A 16,567-nucleotide genomic window follows, 5' to 3' on the forward strand; every position below is an offset into this window, starting at 1 on the left:
TTCCCCTGTGACATCTTTCTGATCTTCAAGTAATCCTTACAGGTTTTACCTCACCAGCTTTTCCCACAAGGACATAAGGTCTAACTCCTATAATAAATCTGTGATTCAAGGGCATCCTATTGCAATAGGAACAAACCCCCAGCTCCTCATCATGGCCTGCAATACAAGGCATGACGTGGCCTCTCCCATTTCATCTTAGGTCTGTCTCGTCCCTGCTTGCCTGGGTACGGTGTCATCATTCCTTCAGAACAAGAGCCAATTGACTAGATATCGTAATCACATTCTCTGTTGAGTCACTTAGCTGCTTCAAGGCTCTCCTCCCCACGTTCCCTGGTTGCCTGAGTCTGGGGAGGAAGAGGTTAAGCTTGTTGGAAGGCCTGGATAGCTTGGGCCTGTTCTCAATCAGAGCACAGCAGGAAGGCGTGGGGCTGCTTGCTGGGTCGGGGAAGTCTCCATAGCAAAGCGATTAGGTCAAGTGTGGGAGAGAACATGCTGAACGTTCATCTCTGTGCATGGAAGAGGGTGGGCTGGGCCAGGGGCAGGAAGGATGGGCGGTCAAGGTCTCAAAGTGGTAAAGCCCTGGGAGTTGGCTTTGCCTCTGCAGAGATTTGGCCAGCTCTGGGCGGAGGGTCAGCATCTCAGGCATCTCATGACAGGCTGGAACGGGTCAATGGACCAGTCTTGCTGGCTGTGCTGTCTCCAGCCCTCCCCTCCCTGGCTTCTTCCTGAGATTTCTTGGCCCAGGAAGCATGTCTGTCCTCCAAGAAACTTCTCCCAGCTGGCTCCTCTCAGCCGGCTCTGCATCACCGTGAGAGGTGGCGTTGGCTCCCCGTCTGGCCCTACAGTTTGGACCAAGTACACACATAGGGGAAGGTGAGTTGTGTCCCTGAAACACCACAGGAATCAGGGAACTTGACTTGTCTTGAATTTTGTTTCTTGGCTGCATAAGTGGAACATGAAACGCCTTTCACCTCCCACCTTCTGTTCCAGTCACACTGGACCACACGCTGTTCTCTGGTTGAGCCAGGCTCCCTCACGGCTTTGAACGTGCTGCTGCCTCTGCTGAAAATGTCCATTCCCATCTCACCCTTAAGACCTGACCCAGTTGTTACTTCCTTTGTGAGGCCTCCCCTTCTACAATGAGTCCTGTCTTCCTAGGGGCTTCTGTGTGGTGACTGTGTTACATCCCCGGTCTCTGCCTTTAACCTCCACACAGAGCACCTGAAACTTTTAAAAAATATATAATTTAGGTGGGGCGCAGTGGCTCACGCCTGTAATCCCAGCATGTTGGGAGGCCGAGGGGGGCGAATCACAAGGTCAGGAGATCGAGACCATCCTGGCCAACACGGTGAAACCCCGTCTTTACTAAAAGTACAAAAATTAGGTGAGCACGGTGGTGGGCGCCTGTAGTCCCAGCTACTCAGGAGGCTGAGGCAGGAGAATAGCTTAAACCCAGAAGGTGGAGGTTGCATGAGCCGAGATCACGCCACTGCCCTCCAGTCTGGGTGACAGAGCAAGACTCCGTCTCAAAAAAAAAAAAAAAGAAAAAAGAAAAAAAATTTAATCTCTACTTTGAACCTCGATTTGACTGGCAGCAAAAATCATGCTGGTCAATTTCTGAGAAATGTGGTCATTTTAGGTTAAAATTCACTTAATTCTGAAATGTTCCTTTCTGCAGTCCCATTCCTACCTTCTCACCAGAGTCTCGTCTCTGTTTCGGTGGTGGTGGGCTGATGGAACATGGGTGTTATCATGGTTCTGGGCACAGCATTCTTCCTCCCTGGCTACTCCCAAGATGTTTGAGCTTCCATGTGGTCCCTGGCAAGACTCATGGTCCCCTTGTTCCAACCATGAGGTGCCCTCAGGTCCCCAACTTTCTCCCATCTGACTTCCATGCGCTTCTCAGGGTTATGGGAAATGTTAGCCACTCTCCTATAACATCCTGCAATCCCTAGAAGCTCTCTGGGTCTACTTAGGTCCCTCTGCTGCCAAAGATGCCTGGACAGCCCTATGCTATGGGTACCATGTTACACCAGATGACTGACGGGAAGTGGGGCAGGTCTCTACCTTCAGATCCCAAACTCGTATGAAATCTGAGGGTCTTATTGTCCACTCCCATCCTTCTAGATATAACCCTAGAGAGAGGGTAGCATGCAGGACACTTTCTCAGGATCCATCCCCTCCAGCATCAAAATGACTTGCTTCCTCAGCTCACCTCTCCCTACCTGCCTTCCCCCTGACCCTCTTCCCTGCCCCTAGGATCTTTACCTTTTAATCCTTTTTTTCAAGCCGGGATCTCACTCTCACCCAGGCTGGAGTGCAGTGGTGCAATTTCAGCTCACTGAAGTGTACACCTTTCAGGCTCAAGTGAGCCTCCTACCTCAGCCTCTTGAGTAGCTGGGATGACAGGTGCAAGCCACCATGTTTGGCTAATTTTTTATTTTTTAATTTTTTGTAGAGATGGGGTCTCTCTATGTTGCCCAGGCTGATCTCAAAGTCCTGGCCTTAAGCAATCCTCTTGCCTTGGCTTAACTTTTTTTTTTGACTAGTTATATATGCACATGGAACAAAAGGAAGTCAAATAGTACAAAAGAACACTCATATTTGTATATAATTTATTTAATCCTACATTTCTTAGGATGCAATCAACTGACTTCACCAAGAGTAATGACAAAACCCTTTTCTCCCAAATCGTCTCTTTTCTCTCCTCCATTCAGTTTGGACCGGTTATTGCTATTATTAGTTCTACTGCTTTACTGCTCCATAGGGACACTGAGTGTTTGTATGAGAAAAATCGCCTTTGTTCAAGACAGTCAAGCATTTTGCAGTTTGCTCATTATCTTTGGTCCCCACACACTAAATGACATCAACACTGCCCAAGCTCCAAGACCACCAAAGAAGCAGACGCTACCCCTGGCCAACAGCCTCTCTCTAGAGGATTCTTGTATAACTTCACACTTATTTGTATCTCTAATAGCTAGGCTACAGACTTTAAACGTATCTTTTTGTGGCCTTCAACTACAAAAAAATGAGAAAATCAAGATACTTAACACATTCTTACCTTCATTGGTTTTTACAGTTTCTGCTTTATAATGGTTTATAACATTCGTTTTGTTTCGCAACCATAGTTCCAATAGTTGTTTTAATTGTAATCCCGAAACATAAATGTATTCAGTGCTCACTACTGGTGTTTTTGCTTCTGTTTCTCATTTGTTTACTAAACTTGGTCTTTTTGTATTTTCTTCAAGGTAGCTGAATTTTTGTAGTTTTGAAAATATGTGCATGTTCTATATTTGGACTACAGTTTGGGTTGATATGAAGTTCCTGAATCATGTTTTCTTTCTCTGAGGACACCATAGGAGCATATGTGGCACAAGATTGTTTCATTGTATTCTAGCTTTGAATCTTACTGTGCTGATGTTTATAGTCAATCTGATTTTTTTAGCTTTAAGTCCGGGGGTGCACGTGTAGGTTTGTTAGATGGGTAGATTGAGTGTCACAGGGGTTTGGTATACAGATTATTTCATTATCCAGATAATAAGCATTGTATCTGATAGGAACTATTTACAATCCTCATCTCCCTCCCACACTCCACCCTCAAGTAGGCACCAGTACTCAATGTTTAGCTCCCACTTAAGTGAGAACATGCAGTATATGATTTTCTGTTACTATGTTAGTTCACTTAGGATAATTGCCTACAGCTCCATCCGTGTTGCTGCAAAGGACAAGATCTTGTTTTTGTATGGCTGTGTAGTATTCCATGGTGTATATGTTCATCACAGCACTGTTTTCTCAAACTTTTTAGTTGTTTTGCAGATTCAGGGTCTCACTATGTTGCTCAGGCTGGTCACGAACTCCTGGGTTCAAGTGATCCTCCAGTCTTGGCCTCCCAGAGTGCTGATATTACAAGTGTGAGCTACCACACTTGGCCCTGATGGGACTATTCACAATAGCAAAGACATGGTGTTATTTTTTGTTGGATGATCTGATCTTTCTACTGAGTAACCAAAAACTCTTTATCTTTGAATTAGGGCAATATTAATAGGATATATTGGTATTAGTTAATCTGTTCCTTTAGCAATTCATTTAGTGAATGTTCACTGGGGGCTCCTAGATGCCAGGCATTATTTTAAGCATTGGGAAAACAGCAATAAACAAAAAAGGACAAAAATCCCCATTCTCATATCTCAAAGAACATACATTTGGGTGTAAACATACATTGGGTATAGTTTAGAAAAAACTATATCCATTTTCCCAGAATATAGTATTGTCTTTCAATCTATAAATTCACATTTTCAGTTTAGGGAAGTTTTTTTAATGTATATATTTGAATGCCAATTCAAATGTTCATATGTTGACTTTCTTCTGTATTTGTTCCATAGCTATTATTTCTTCTCATCTTAAAATTCATGGTTATTCTCCATGTTACTGCATTCATTTTTCCGAAATGTACTTTCCAGGCTTCTAGCTTAATTTTCATAGCGTTTTGCTCTTTCATTGGGTCTTTCATTTCTGTGATAGTTTTATTCTTCTCTTTCACTTTTTTCCTGAGTCCTGGTAGCTTATATTTCTCTTCTTTCCCTTGTCTTGTAATTCTTTTCTGGTATACTTGTAATTTCTCTTTTTTTTTTCGTTTCTTTGTCTTCTTTCAGTCTTTTGTGCTTGCTTGCTTTCTTGCTTTCTTTTTTTTTTTTTGGACAGGCTCTCGCTTTGTTGCCCAGACTGGAGTGCAGGTGCAGTGGCATCATCTGGCTCACTGCAGCCTTGACCACTTGGACTCAAGTGATCCTCCCACCTCAGCCTCCCAAGTAGTACAGGCAAGCGCCACCATGCCCAGCTAATTTAAAAATTTTTTTTTTGTAGAGACAGGTTTTTGCCATGTTGCCCAGGCTGGTCTCAAATTTCTGGTCTCAAATGATCTATGTGCTTTGGCCTCCCAAGGTGCTGGGATGACAGGTGTGAGTCACTGCGCCTGGCCTGTAACTTTTCTTGGAGTAATTGTTTACAGATAATTTGTTTTCATTAAGTTACTGAATTCATGAGGAAATTCTTGGTCCCAATGATCATCTATCCAAGACAAAGTCTTCCTCAAATGTTAGCAAGAAGTCTCTTTCTGGCTTATTGGAAAGCTCTGAACAATAGAGTTGTGTGTGTGCGTGGTGGGTGTGGTGGTAGTTTGGCCTTTCCTATGCCAAACACAGACTGTATAGTTCACCATGGTTATATATATATATATATATATATATATATATATATATATCTCTCTCAATAGCTATAATTTTGAATGTGTATGCAATTTGTATTGATGGGGTAACATTTTTCCCACCAAGTAATTGGTATTTCCTTCCAAAAATGGAAGGGGAGCTTTGGTGGAATGTAACCCTGGGGTTAAAAAAACTTGAATGGATTCCTAGGAAAATTATATGACATATCCCACCTAATTTGAAACATGGTTCCGTTACCAAATTGTTTATAAGCATTTTGTTTAGCAGGAAGGTGGCCAAGAGAGAGTTTAGCCTTGAGGCTGTCTATCAAACACTTTTTGTGAAAAGAGACAAAAGGTGGAAATGAATAAGTTTAGATTATGTACTTTAGGTCCTTTTCTTTTTGTTTTTTCTCTTACCAGCACCTGTTCATGTTTTAACTGAAGAGGGAAAGCCTAGTAAGATAGGTCTCCTGTCTGGGGCCCGAGACATGGGCACATGAGCCTTCTTAGATATCAGCTGAGCGAGAGCTTCAATCCACTCTCCCATCTGCAAGGATGGATCCAGGCACTGTGTCATATAAATATTTTAAATGCTATAGAAATTTCTTAGTGGTGGATAAAATGAACTCTTTTAATTAAGATAGTCCTGCCCCATGAAAGATAAACTTGTAGAGTTCAGTGACAAAATCTTTGTTACTCAAATTTCCCTTGGTCTCTCAAGTTTATGAGAACAAATGGAGTCACATTAAAAGCCATAAATCTAAATGTCACCAACTCACTCAGACTTAAACCATTTGAAAATACCTCTTATAGGCTGGGCACGGTGGCTCACGCCTGTAATCCCAGCACTTTGGGAGGTCGAGGAGGGCAGATCATGAGGTCAGGAGATCAAGACCATCCTGGGTAACATGGTGAAACCCCGTCTCTACTAAAAATATAAAAAAAAATTAGCCGGCGTGGTGGCGGGCACCAGCTACTCGGGAGGCTAAAGCAGGAGAATGGTGTGAATCCGGGAGGTGGAGCTTGCAGTGAGCCAAGATCGCGCCACTGCACTCCAGCCTGGGTGACAAAGTGAGACTCCCTCTCAAAAAAAAAAGAAAAAAAAAAAAAGAAAATACCTCTTATGCTGCTTTGGTGGTGGGGGGCAAGGGCAGGGGCACAGGGCTGGCAGTGGGGACGAATTCCTAGAGGTAACTCGCGCAAGCTCATTAGCAAATCCAGGGGACTTCAGAGTTGTATCTGCTCAATACCCTGGTCATGTCAGCCTTGACTGCAGGATCCTGTTAAGTTCTTTAACAGTTCACTATTGCTATAAAACAAACTACGCCAAACCTTAGTGGCTTAAAGTGACAACCATCTGTTTTGTTTATGCTTTTTATCAGCTGGCTATTTGGGCTAGACTCAGCTGGGTTCCCTCATGCGTTGGTGGTCAGCTCTGGGTTTGGGTATGGGACTTGACAGATCTTGGTTGGGCTCTTTCACATGCCTGGGGCTTTGGCTGGGACAACCAGGCCCACTTGGCTCTGGGCCGTGTGGTCTCTCATCCTCCAGCCAGCTAGCTCAGGCTTGTTCAATGGTACAGGTAATGTTCCAATAGAGAGAGTGGGAGAATGCAAGGCTTCTTGAGGCCCAGGCTCTGAAAAGGCACAACATGACTTCTGCCTCATTCTATTGGCCAAAGCAAGCCACACTGTCTGCCCAAATTCAAGGTGGAGATATAGACTCCACTTCCTTATTGGAGGAACTGCAGAGTCATATTGCAAACAGCATGTGTGCTGGGAGCCAGTAGTTGTGACCATTTTGGCAATCAAGCTGTCTCTTTCTAGGTCGTGTTGTCAACATAACAAGCTCTTGAGATAGAGAAGCTGAACAGTGGAGGGTTGGCCCCTTAAGTTTCTTGGGTCTCAGAGTACCTGGAAGTTTACAAAACATCCCCTTCAGTTGTAACCTAAAACCCCTTCTTCTTTCCAGGAGCCCCCTACTGTGTGTCCAAGGGACCAGATTGGGAGCAGAGTTGAGTGACAATCTCATTAACCTTCTGTCAACTCAAGCCTTGTTACCACTTGTTTTCTTCCTTCCTTAGAATGCAAATTCTCTCCCAAGAGGGTCTTTTTTCGCCTGTCAAGCAGATATCCAACCGGCATGCCATGCTGGTGCACCAGATATGTGAAGAGGTGGCGGCAGCCCAGGGGTAGACCTCACTTAGGCTTCCTTATTTCTCTATATCTCATTGGATCTTCCTCTGTAAATTCTTACCTCCTGGATAGCAGAGGGAAAAAATATCTGAATATTAGTCTGGTAAATGAAGTCTTATGCAATAATCTAAACAGTCCCTCTGGTCTTCTTATGTAAACACTCTCTCAGAGTTCTTCCTTCCTGCCCAGCTCTTTTTAAGATGCATCTTTGGGAGAAGTTGTACCTTAATCTCATGGTGGCAAGTGAGGCTGGTACTCAGGATCACAGGGAGGCCTCTGGGTCCTCCCTGGGCCCCACTGCAGATGGCCTGCTCCGGACCCTCCCTTGACAGCAGAATGCTGAACATGCTGCTCCCATTCCTGAGTACTGGGCTGGCATCTACTGCTGACGTCTGCAGCGTGTGCAGTTTAGGGTCTGGGTGCTCCAGGCTCTTTCAGATCTCTGCTCCCTGATCTTCACTCTGCCTTCGCTGATGCACCCTCTGGGTCTCCATTATGTCCTCCTGCCAGCCCCTGACTTAGGCAGCCCCTGATTTAGTCTCCCTGCCCCTCTTCATCCTAGGGCTTAGAGCAGAGGATTTGTGTATTCTGTGTCGCATCCCCTTTGCCTATGTCTCATCCCAGCAGAGCAGTGGCGGATGGCTCCACGAACAGAAACTCGTTCCACCTTAAGGGACAATGGCTACTGTTTCTCTTTTTTCTTTCTTTTCTCTTGTGATGGATTTTTGTTCTGTTGCTCAGACTGGAGTACAGTGGTGTGATCTCGGCTTACTGCTACTGCAACTCCCCGCCTCCCAGGTTCAAGCAATTCTCCTGCCGCAGCCTGCCGAGTAGCTTACAGGCATGGGCCACCATGCCTGGCTAATTTTTGTATTTTTAGTAGAGATGGGGTTTCACTATGTTGGCCAGGCTGGTCTTGAACGCCTGACCTCTGGTGATCTGCCCGCCTCGGCCTTCCAAAGTGCTGGGATTACAGGCATGAGCCACCGCGCCCGGCTGACTCCTGTTTTTCTGCCTCAGTTGTTTCTTTTAGGCCAAATAAGTCCTCACAAACCAGGAGGTAAGAGGAGGTGAGCTCAACTAGTGGAGAATGAGAGGAGTCAGCAGATGAATGCCCCAACCCCCGGCCTTTAATGAGATAATTCTAAGGTGCGTTCTACACAGTTCCTTAGACGGTTCTCAGAGAAGTCAAGTCCCAGTTGCCCACAGCAGTAACCTGTCCAATAATGCACCTTCCCCACTCTCCACTTCCTCCCTCCCTCCCTCCTGCTTTCTGGGTCCTCCTCAGTAAATGATCTGCACCCAAGTCCTTGTCTCAGGCTCTGCTCTTGAGGGAGTTCAAACTAAGATAGGCCCTGTTAAAACACCTGTGGCTCACACAACTCAGCCTCCTTCTGAAGCCCCTGGTCCTTGGGAGCAGGTAGGAACTTTGGCATCACATCTACGCCACACAGGGATTGTGGGTGACCCCAGGAAGCTGAACCCAGGCCCTACCTCTGTGTACTCGTGGTGCTCCACTGAGCTGACCGGTATGAAGCTGTCTAGGTTGGAGGAGAAGCGAGTGGGCAGCCGGGGTGTTCATTTTTTTTTTTTAGGCAGAGTTTTGCTCCTGTAGCCCAGGCTGGAGTGCAATGGTGCCATCTCCGCTCACTGCAACCTCTGCCTGCCAGGTTCAAGCAATTCTCCCACCTCAGCCTCCTGAGTAGCTGGGATTACAGATGCCCACCACCACGCCCAGCTAATTTTTGTAATTTTATTAGAAATGGGGTTTCACCATGTTGGCCAGGCTGGTCTCGAACTCCTGACCTCAGGTGATTCTCTTGCCTCGGCCTCCCAAAGTGTTGGGATTACAGACGTGAGCCACAGCATCTGGCCTGTAATCCTTGATTCTGTCCCCAGAACTCCACTTAACCCACCAACATACCTCTGCTTTAAGGTCAAAGGTCATAAATCAGGGAGATGCAGCATCCAGGACTTTCTGTCTTTGTCCCTTTTCCCAGAATCCACTGGAAGCTGAGGAGTGGGCTTTGGGCCTCTCAGTTCTCTGCATAGCCAGCCTCCTTTTCCCAAGCCACACAGGAGAACTCTGATCTAGTAGCAAGATCTGCCTCTCCAGTTGTTATAGGGGGAGACAAAGAAATGTAGAAGCTCCTTTTTCTTTCTCTGGCCACGCTTGTCATTCCCACTACTGTTTTGCTGAGGAAAAAAGGCACTTAGCTTTGAGACTCCAAACTCATCAGTGGCCTCCTTGTTCTGTAAACCTGTGCTGTCCCAAGCTGGTAGCCTGTGGTTATTGAACACTTGCAACATGGCGAATACCCCCGAGGAACTGATTTTTTTTGTTTTGAGACGGAGTCTCGCTCTGTCGCCCAGGTTGGAGCGCAGTAGCGCTATCTCAGCTCACTGCAAGCTCCGCCTCCCAGGTTCATGCCATTCTCCTGCCTCAGCTTCCCGAGTAGCTGGGACTACAGGCGCCCGCCACCACGCCCGGCTAATTTTTTGTATTTTTAGTAGAGACGGGGTTTCACCGTGTTAGCCAGGATGGTCTCCATCTCCTGACCTTGTGATCTGCCCATCTCCGCCTCCCAAAGTGCTGGGATTACAGGCGTGAGCCACCGCGCCAAGCCACAAGTTGTGTTTCTATTGGAGAATTTTAGACAATTGTAGACAATGCTCACCTGTTGCTTCCTGGGCCATGAGCCTCTTCGACTGTCCTCTGGTGGTAGAAACCTATAAGAAAACATGGTCTGGTTGGGTGCGGTGGCTCATGCCTGTAATCCCAACACTTTAGGAGGCCGAGGTGGGTGGATCACAAGGTCAGGAGTTCCGGGCCAGCCTGGCTAACATGGTGAAACTCTGTCTCTAAAAATAATACAAAAAATTAGCTGGGCACGGTGGTACATGCCTGTAATCCCAGCTACTCAGGAGGCTGAGGCAGGAGAATCTTGAACCTGGGAGGAGGAGGTTGTGGTGCGCAAAGATCACGCCATTGCACTCCAGCCTGGGCAACAAAAGCAAAACTGCATCCAAAAAAAAAAAAAAAAAAAAAAGAAAACAAGGAAAAAAAAAAAAAGAAAATACAGTTTAAGGGTAGACTTTAATTATTAGTTTAATATATGCAAAATATTATCCCTGTTCAAATGTGTTGCTCAATTCTGCCTTGAAGGATGAAGGATGAAGGGCTATTCCTTTCTCTCCTGTGGCTTTGGTAGGCAGAAATTGATGAATGGGAACACGTTTTCTGTTGTCATGCACGAATGAATCCATCAATCAATCAATTTATTCACTAAGATGGAGAATCTAAGTAGAGACAAATGTGTTCATGGCTTGGCAAGATGGCTTATGCTTGTAATCCCAGCACTTTGGAAGGCTGAGGGGGAGGATTGCTTGAGGCCAGGAGTTTAAGACTAGCCTGGGCAACATAGTGAGACCCCATCTCTACAAAAGATAGAAAAATTAGCTGGGCATGGTGGCACATGCCTGTAGTTCCAGCTACTCGGGAGGCTGAGGCAGGAGGGTCTCTTGAGCCCAGGAGATTGAGGCTGCAGTGAGCTATGATCATGCCACTGCACTCCAGCCTGGGTGACAGAGTGAGACCCCATCTCAAAGTTACAAAACAAAACAAAAACAAAAGTAATGGGTTTAGTTTTAAATAGGGCCTAGGTTCAGGATTTCTGGCAGCCCAGTTTGGACAACCTGAGCTCATCCCTAGCCCCACCGTCACAGGAGGGTGAGCTGCTCTTTTGGGAGATTAGAGAATAAGGGATTCTAGCAGCATCTGTCTGATTTCCTGTACAGCAGAGCTCCAAGCCCCAGTGATAGAAGTCATGGCCACCCTTCACCAAGTGTCTGGGGTGCAGGGAGGGCCAGTCTGTGATGAAGGAGAAGAAAGAACCCCTCAGGGAAGACTTTCTGGTTACTGGAAGCCCTTTAGGCTCTGGATTTGCCTCTTATACTGAGCTCTCCATGCAGTTCTGACACTGAGATTAGATGAGATTATCTAGAAACCACTGCATCTGCAAATGCATTCCCCTAAGGTTATTTCTATTACCTGCAAAGGAAAGAAGCTTAACTAATAGAGTAGTGGGTCCAGATGGGGAAACTTAATGGGAGAGCTTTAACTTATTTAATTTATAGTGTTTATAGCTCAAGAAGAAAGAACCAGAAGATATATACATATTTTTTCTACAAATAAAGCTGATCAGTGGCTTTCTTTTTCAGGGTAGCTGACACAGTTCTCAGCACCACCCTACAGCTGCATTTTGGGTTCAACAGACTTTTGTGGCTGGCCTGGGAAGCAGATCACCATTTATAACATTGTTTCTAAGGGAGACACATTCCAAGATCCAAACAATGAATTTAGCAAAGAATGCTTGGCTTCCAGGCTGGATGAGCTCGGCTGGTTGTACCTTGGGGGTTGGCCTGAGGCTCCCTTTCCCTTTGGTCAGTAGACACTGCAGGGTTGGGGGTAGGCACGTGAGGGGGAGAGCTCTGAACAGATAGGGAACCTGCAGCCGGGCTGCTCAAGGGCCTCCTGTGTGCTGGGGGCGCCAGGAGGTCCAGGGATGGAAAAGGGGGAGGTGAGAAATGGACAAAGAAACTTGGCCTCCTTGGCATTGCTGTCACGTCTGGCCGGCCCGCCAAGTCGAAGGGGCCTGTTTAGCCCCTGTCCGGCTCAAACTCTTTAGGGAATAAGCTGGGGTGTTAGAAAAAAAAAAAAAAAATCCCACAGCCTCTGCCTGGCGAACCCGGGCCGCTGGAGGTGGGCTTGGTGGGGCAGCGTGTTTGTTCCCTGGGAGTGGCTGTCACAGCGCCGGGTGAACCAAGCAGCTTGGGCCAAGTCTCCATCCCTCTTGGAGAGGGCAGCAGCAATGAGGTGAGGGGAGCCAGCTCATCCTCCCCAACCCTGCACTCCCACCCCCTCCCCACCCCCAGCCCGGAAGAATCGCTGGCGGCGGGAGCCTGGACGAGCTGGCGGGGAAGGGGACGCAGCTACAGCATTGTCTGGGAGGGAGGGGAGAAGCTCCGCCCCTAGAGGGGAGGGGAGAAGAGGAGGGGGCGGGAGACAAGGGGAGGAAGAAAGGCGAAGGCAAGGCGAAGGGGTGTGGAGTGATATGAAGATCGAGAGAAAAGAGGGGACAGCGGACTAGCAGACCCGGTAGGGGCTGAAAAAGGCCAAGGGGCGGGAGGGAGGGAGAGGAAAGAGGAGGGGAGCGAGGAGGGCGGGGCGCCCGGTCCCCAATCGCGCGGCCACCGCCTGCCCAGCCTGGCTGGATTTGAGCCCTGCCCGCCGATCGCTGGCCGAGGCGCCCCCACTTTTCAACTCCAAGGTTCCCGCGGCGCGGGCGCGATGCAGCTGGCCCGGGGTGCAGGCAAGGCGCGGGGCGCGGGGCACTGGGAGCTAGGCACTGGCGCGGGATGCTGGGCGCAAGGTGCAGGGCGCGGGCCACTCTCTTTCCGCGTCCCCCGACCTCGCCAAAGTTTTTCCACGATGGTCCCTATCCCGGCTGGGTCAGCCCCTTAATCCTCGCCTGCTTCTTGTCTCCTCTTTCCTCCCCCAGCCGTGGAGCTCCCGGGGCGCGCCGACTCCCCCTCTTCGCCCCCTCCCCGGGGCCATGTAGGCGCAGAGCCCCAGCCGGCCTGCCTTGCATCCGAAGAAAGTTGTGGCTTGGAGCTTGGAAAGCCTCCGAGAAAGGAGGCTTCTCGGACCCCTGGGGGTGTCCTTACTTCTTTTCGAGCCCACGATGGGAAGGTGCTCCCACCCCATCCCCGGGGTCTCTGAGACTTCCTGGCGAGGTGGGGCGGCGTGGCAGGTGCAGGATTCCAGAGGCCCTGACAGACCCGGAGAGTGCCCGACCCCAATCCGCCGCCGTCTTCTAGGCAGATTTCCCCGAGGCGGGTCCTAGTCCCCGGCTCGGGGAGGCGGAGAGCTTCAGAAGGGCACAGGGTGAGCGGGGGCCCTTGGCCTCCGGGCACTTCCCCTTTGCGGTCTCCCCGCCCTCCTTCGGAGCTGGTGCCTGAGGTCGCTGGGGACCTCAGCCTGGCGTCTTCTCTCGCCCCAAGCGAGGCAGGTGCCGTGGGCGGCCCCGGCTACTTCTGCATTTCCAGCGCTTACTTTGCATTCAGCTCTAAGTCGGAGAGTTCTGGGGACAGCCGAGAGTGCCAGTGGCCTCACTGGGAGACTGAGGGTTCTGTTTCACCTCTGGGGCGCTGCATGGGTCCGGGCTGTCCACAGCCCCCACCGCGCCTCAGTGACAGGAGAAGCCGAGCACGAGGCCTCTCATCACTGCGTGTACTCTATTTCCCAGGTATCTGGAATCCTGGCGCCTAGAACGTGTTTTTCGGGAGAGCAGAGGCTGTGTCTAGGGCAGGCTGGGGTTATAGTAAGTACCTTGTAAATGGTGAATGAATGTATGAACCAATCAGCTGACAAACAACAATTTGTCCTGGAGGGGGACCCAGTTCCTGCCACAGTTGATCTTAGTACAATGGGAGGAAAGAATTAGAAACAATGATTCTTTTAAACAGCCGGGAAGACACAGCCAGGGGCCTTCTTTCAGGAACATCTGGATGAGGAATCTGCAGCTAGGCTTATTTGACTAATACATCCACATTTACTTACTAGGCACTTTTTCTGCAGGTGGTCTGAAGAATTAAAGAAATCTCGCATGGCAAAGATATATCGGGTTGTTTGAGGAGAGTCAATTTGCAAAAAAACCAAAACACTCGTGTTCAAATGTAGTGTCCCAGGGACACAGTGTGGCATCTACCTGGGTGGTGGCCATTTGGGATCAGAGACCCTTGCGTGGGGGCATTGGGTGTGGGCAGCAGCTGCGTTTTCTCCTCTGGACAGGTCAGCCTGATGCCTAGGGGCTGTGGCAGTCCAGCAGGCCTCACAGGGGTAGAAGAGGGCCTCAAATGATGGCTGAGCTTGGAGAGGGGGTAGTTTGGGAAAGAGTGGGAGCTCTTCCCCTGGGAGAAGGTGGAGGCATAGTGTACAGCCTGCCTGGGCACCTGCAGTGTGGACTGGTACAGCTTGGGAGTCCCTCTGCTGGGGAGGCTGGAAGGCGAGTTCCGCTCCTCCTTCAGCAGATGGAAGAGCAGAGGTGGAATATCGGGGAGACACATGGTAAGCCTTGGGGTGCAGCCTAGACATATCCCAAGTGCTCCACTCCGCTCATTTTTATGCTGTTGAAATTGGGTTGGAATCATGATGGCCCCTTTGAGAAGCCTGGCTGAGAGGAGACCAGGGATCTGAGGTCCCTTTTCATGCCTTCCTCCAGGGGAAGGGGACTGTGTGCCCTCCACATCTGGCCAACTGGGGCTGTGCCCGCATCTGCTGCATCTCCAGCCAGCATCATCCCCACTTTCCCGAGCGTGGCCTCACTCTGTACCTGGTGCTCCACAGCCTACCTCTCTGCGTCTCTACATGGCTTCTGTTTGGAGGTTCAGGTCTTCTCGCCAGTTTGTGTCATCTTAGGAGTCAGTTGGTGTGGTGGACAACCCTATGCCTTGTTTTCAATCCTTTGGATGCTCTGACCCACCTGAGACATCCCAGTTGCTATTGGTTTTGCTTTTACTTCTTGGTCTATTTCCTGGTGCCCCGGAGTCAGGCTTCATGTCTGCGTTCCATGCGTGAGCTGCTTAGGAATGGCTGAGCGACTCGGCTGGAGAGGTGCCCAGGGTGTGCATCTGCTGTCTCAGAGGGCTGGACGACGTTGCTTGCCAGAGAAGGGACCTGTCATCAAAGCACAAAAGAACCTGGGCCTGATTATTGCTTTCAGACCTCTTCAGGATATTTTGGCAGGAAGTGTCCTTACTGAGTGGGAGGTGGGGACAGAGAGGCAGGGTCAGGTTGCCAGAGAGTCTCACAGAGAGGCTGGGAGATGGACTGAGTGACCCCATGAGTAGTCCCAGGACTCATCTCCCCCAGAGCGAGAAACAGGGCAGGTCTCAGCAGTGTGCTTGGAATGGAACAAGATGTTCAGCGTCTATCTTCAATCTGTAGTAGCTGAGAGCTGCCACAGCTGGGTTTATAAAGCGAGGGTAGCAATTCCCTCCTGCTACCTCCCTAATACTCTTCACAATGTGGTCCAGTTGTTTACTCCAATGACACACTGTCCTATTTCAATACCTCCCTGTCTACAAGAAGAATTTTTATTTTTTATTTGTATTTATTATTTATTTATTTATTTATTTATTTATTTATTTATTTATTTATTTTTTGAGACGGAGTCTCACGCTGTTGCCCAGGCTGGAGTGCAGTGGCGCGATCTCGGCTCACTGCAAGCTCCGCCTCCTGGGTTCACGCCATTCTCCTGCCTCAGCCTCCTGAGTAGCTAGGACTACAGGCGCCTGCCACCGCGCCCGGCTAATTTTTTGTATTTTTAGTAGAGACGGGGTTTCACTGTGGTCTCGATCTCCTGACCTCGTGATCCGCCCGCCTCGGCCCCCCAAAGTGCTGGGATTACAGGCTTGAGCCACCGCGCCCGGCCTTATTATTTATTTTTTTGACATGGGGTCTCTGTTGCCCAGGCTGGAGTGCAGTGGTGCAATAATGGCTTACTGCAGCCTCCATCTCCCGGGCCCAAACAATCCTCCCACCTCAGCCTCTTGAGTAGCTGAGACCCCAGGCATAGGCCACCATACCCAGTTACGTTTTTATTTTATTTTTTTAATAGAGATGAAGTCTTGCTATGTTACCCAGGCTGGTCTCAAACACCTGGGCTCAAGCCATCCTCCTGCCTCAGCCTCCACAGCCTACACCTGCAGGATTACAGGTGTGAGCCACTGTGCCTGGCCCAGAAGAATGTATAAATGTCCTCAAGGTGGAGTGAGCCCCCACAGGTCTCCCTGCTGGTTTCATTTATTTGGCCTCTTGTGGGTTCCCATGGACCACGTGGCCGTGTGAGGTGGGGGTTGGGAATGGGGCAGGAAGCACCAGGGAAGGAGGGTGGCACATCCTCTGACTTGGGCTGGGCAGCCAGTGGGTCATTTTTTATCATTTCTGGGATGGCAGACTCTAAAGCCTGTCATTACAGGTTGATGCAGCTGTTTGGGGTGACGGCTTGGGGCTGGGGAACTGCTGCTCAAGGCAGCTGTGCTGGTACCAGAGAGACCCTCTCATCCATTCCTGTGGAACAGGCAAAGTGACTTCCAAGGGCTT

At 49.1% G+C, this 16,567-nt stretch overlaps 1 protein-coding gene and 1 long non-coding RNA gene across 6 annotated transcripts in view; one reads left to right on the forward strand and one right to left on the reverse strand.

Moving 5' to 3' along the window:
- Window positions 1-6,543: 6,543 nt before the first annotated feature.
- Window positions 6,544-13,765, reverse strand: LOC144332043 (uncharacterized). Its single transcript, XR_013399749.1, has 3 exons — window positions 13,129-13,765; window positions 10,080-10,131; window positions 6,544-7,465 (listed from the first exon to the last, which is right to left on the reverse strand). It is a non-coding gene; the product is annotated as an uncharacterized LOC144332043 (long non-coding RNA).
- RASSF2 (Ras association domain family member 2) overlaps window positions 11,838-16,567 on the forward strand; it is a 46,496-nt gene continuing 41,766 nt past the window's right edge. The window contains exons 1-2 of one of the 5 annotated variants that reach the window (XM_028828210.2): window positions 12,508-12,559; window positions 13,710-13,784. The gene's annotated coding sequence lies outside the window, so the exon portion shown is untranslated. Of the gene's footprint in view, window positions 12,278-12,507; window positions 13,785-16,567 lie in introns of those variants that run through there. The other 4 variants (XM_028828213.2, XM_028828209.2, XM_015149454.3 and 1 more) reach the window with 4 other exon arrangements.

Source organism: Macaca mulatta, chromosome 10 (genome assembly GCF_049350105.2).
Source record: "Macaca mulatta isolate MMU2019108-1 chromosome 10, T2T-MMU8v2.0, whole genome shotgun sequence".
NCBI classification, from domain to species: domain Eukaryota; kingdom Metazoa; phylum Chordata; class Mammalia; order Primates; family Cercopithecidae; genus Macaca; species Macaca mulatta.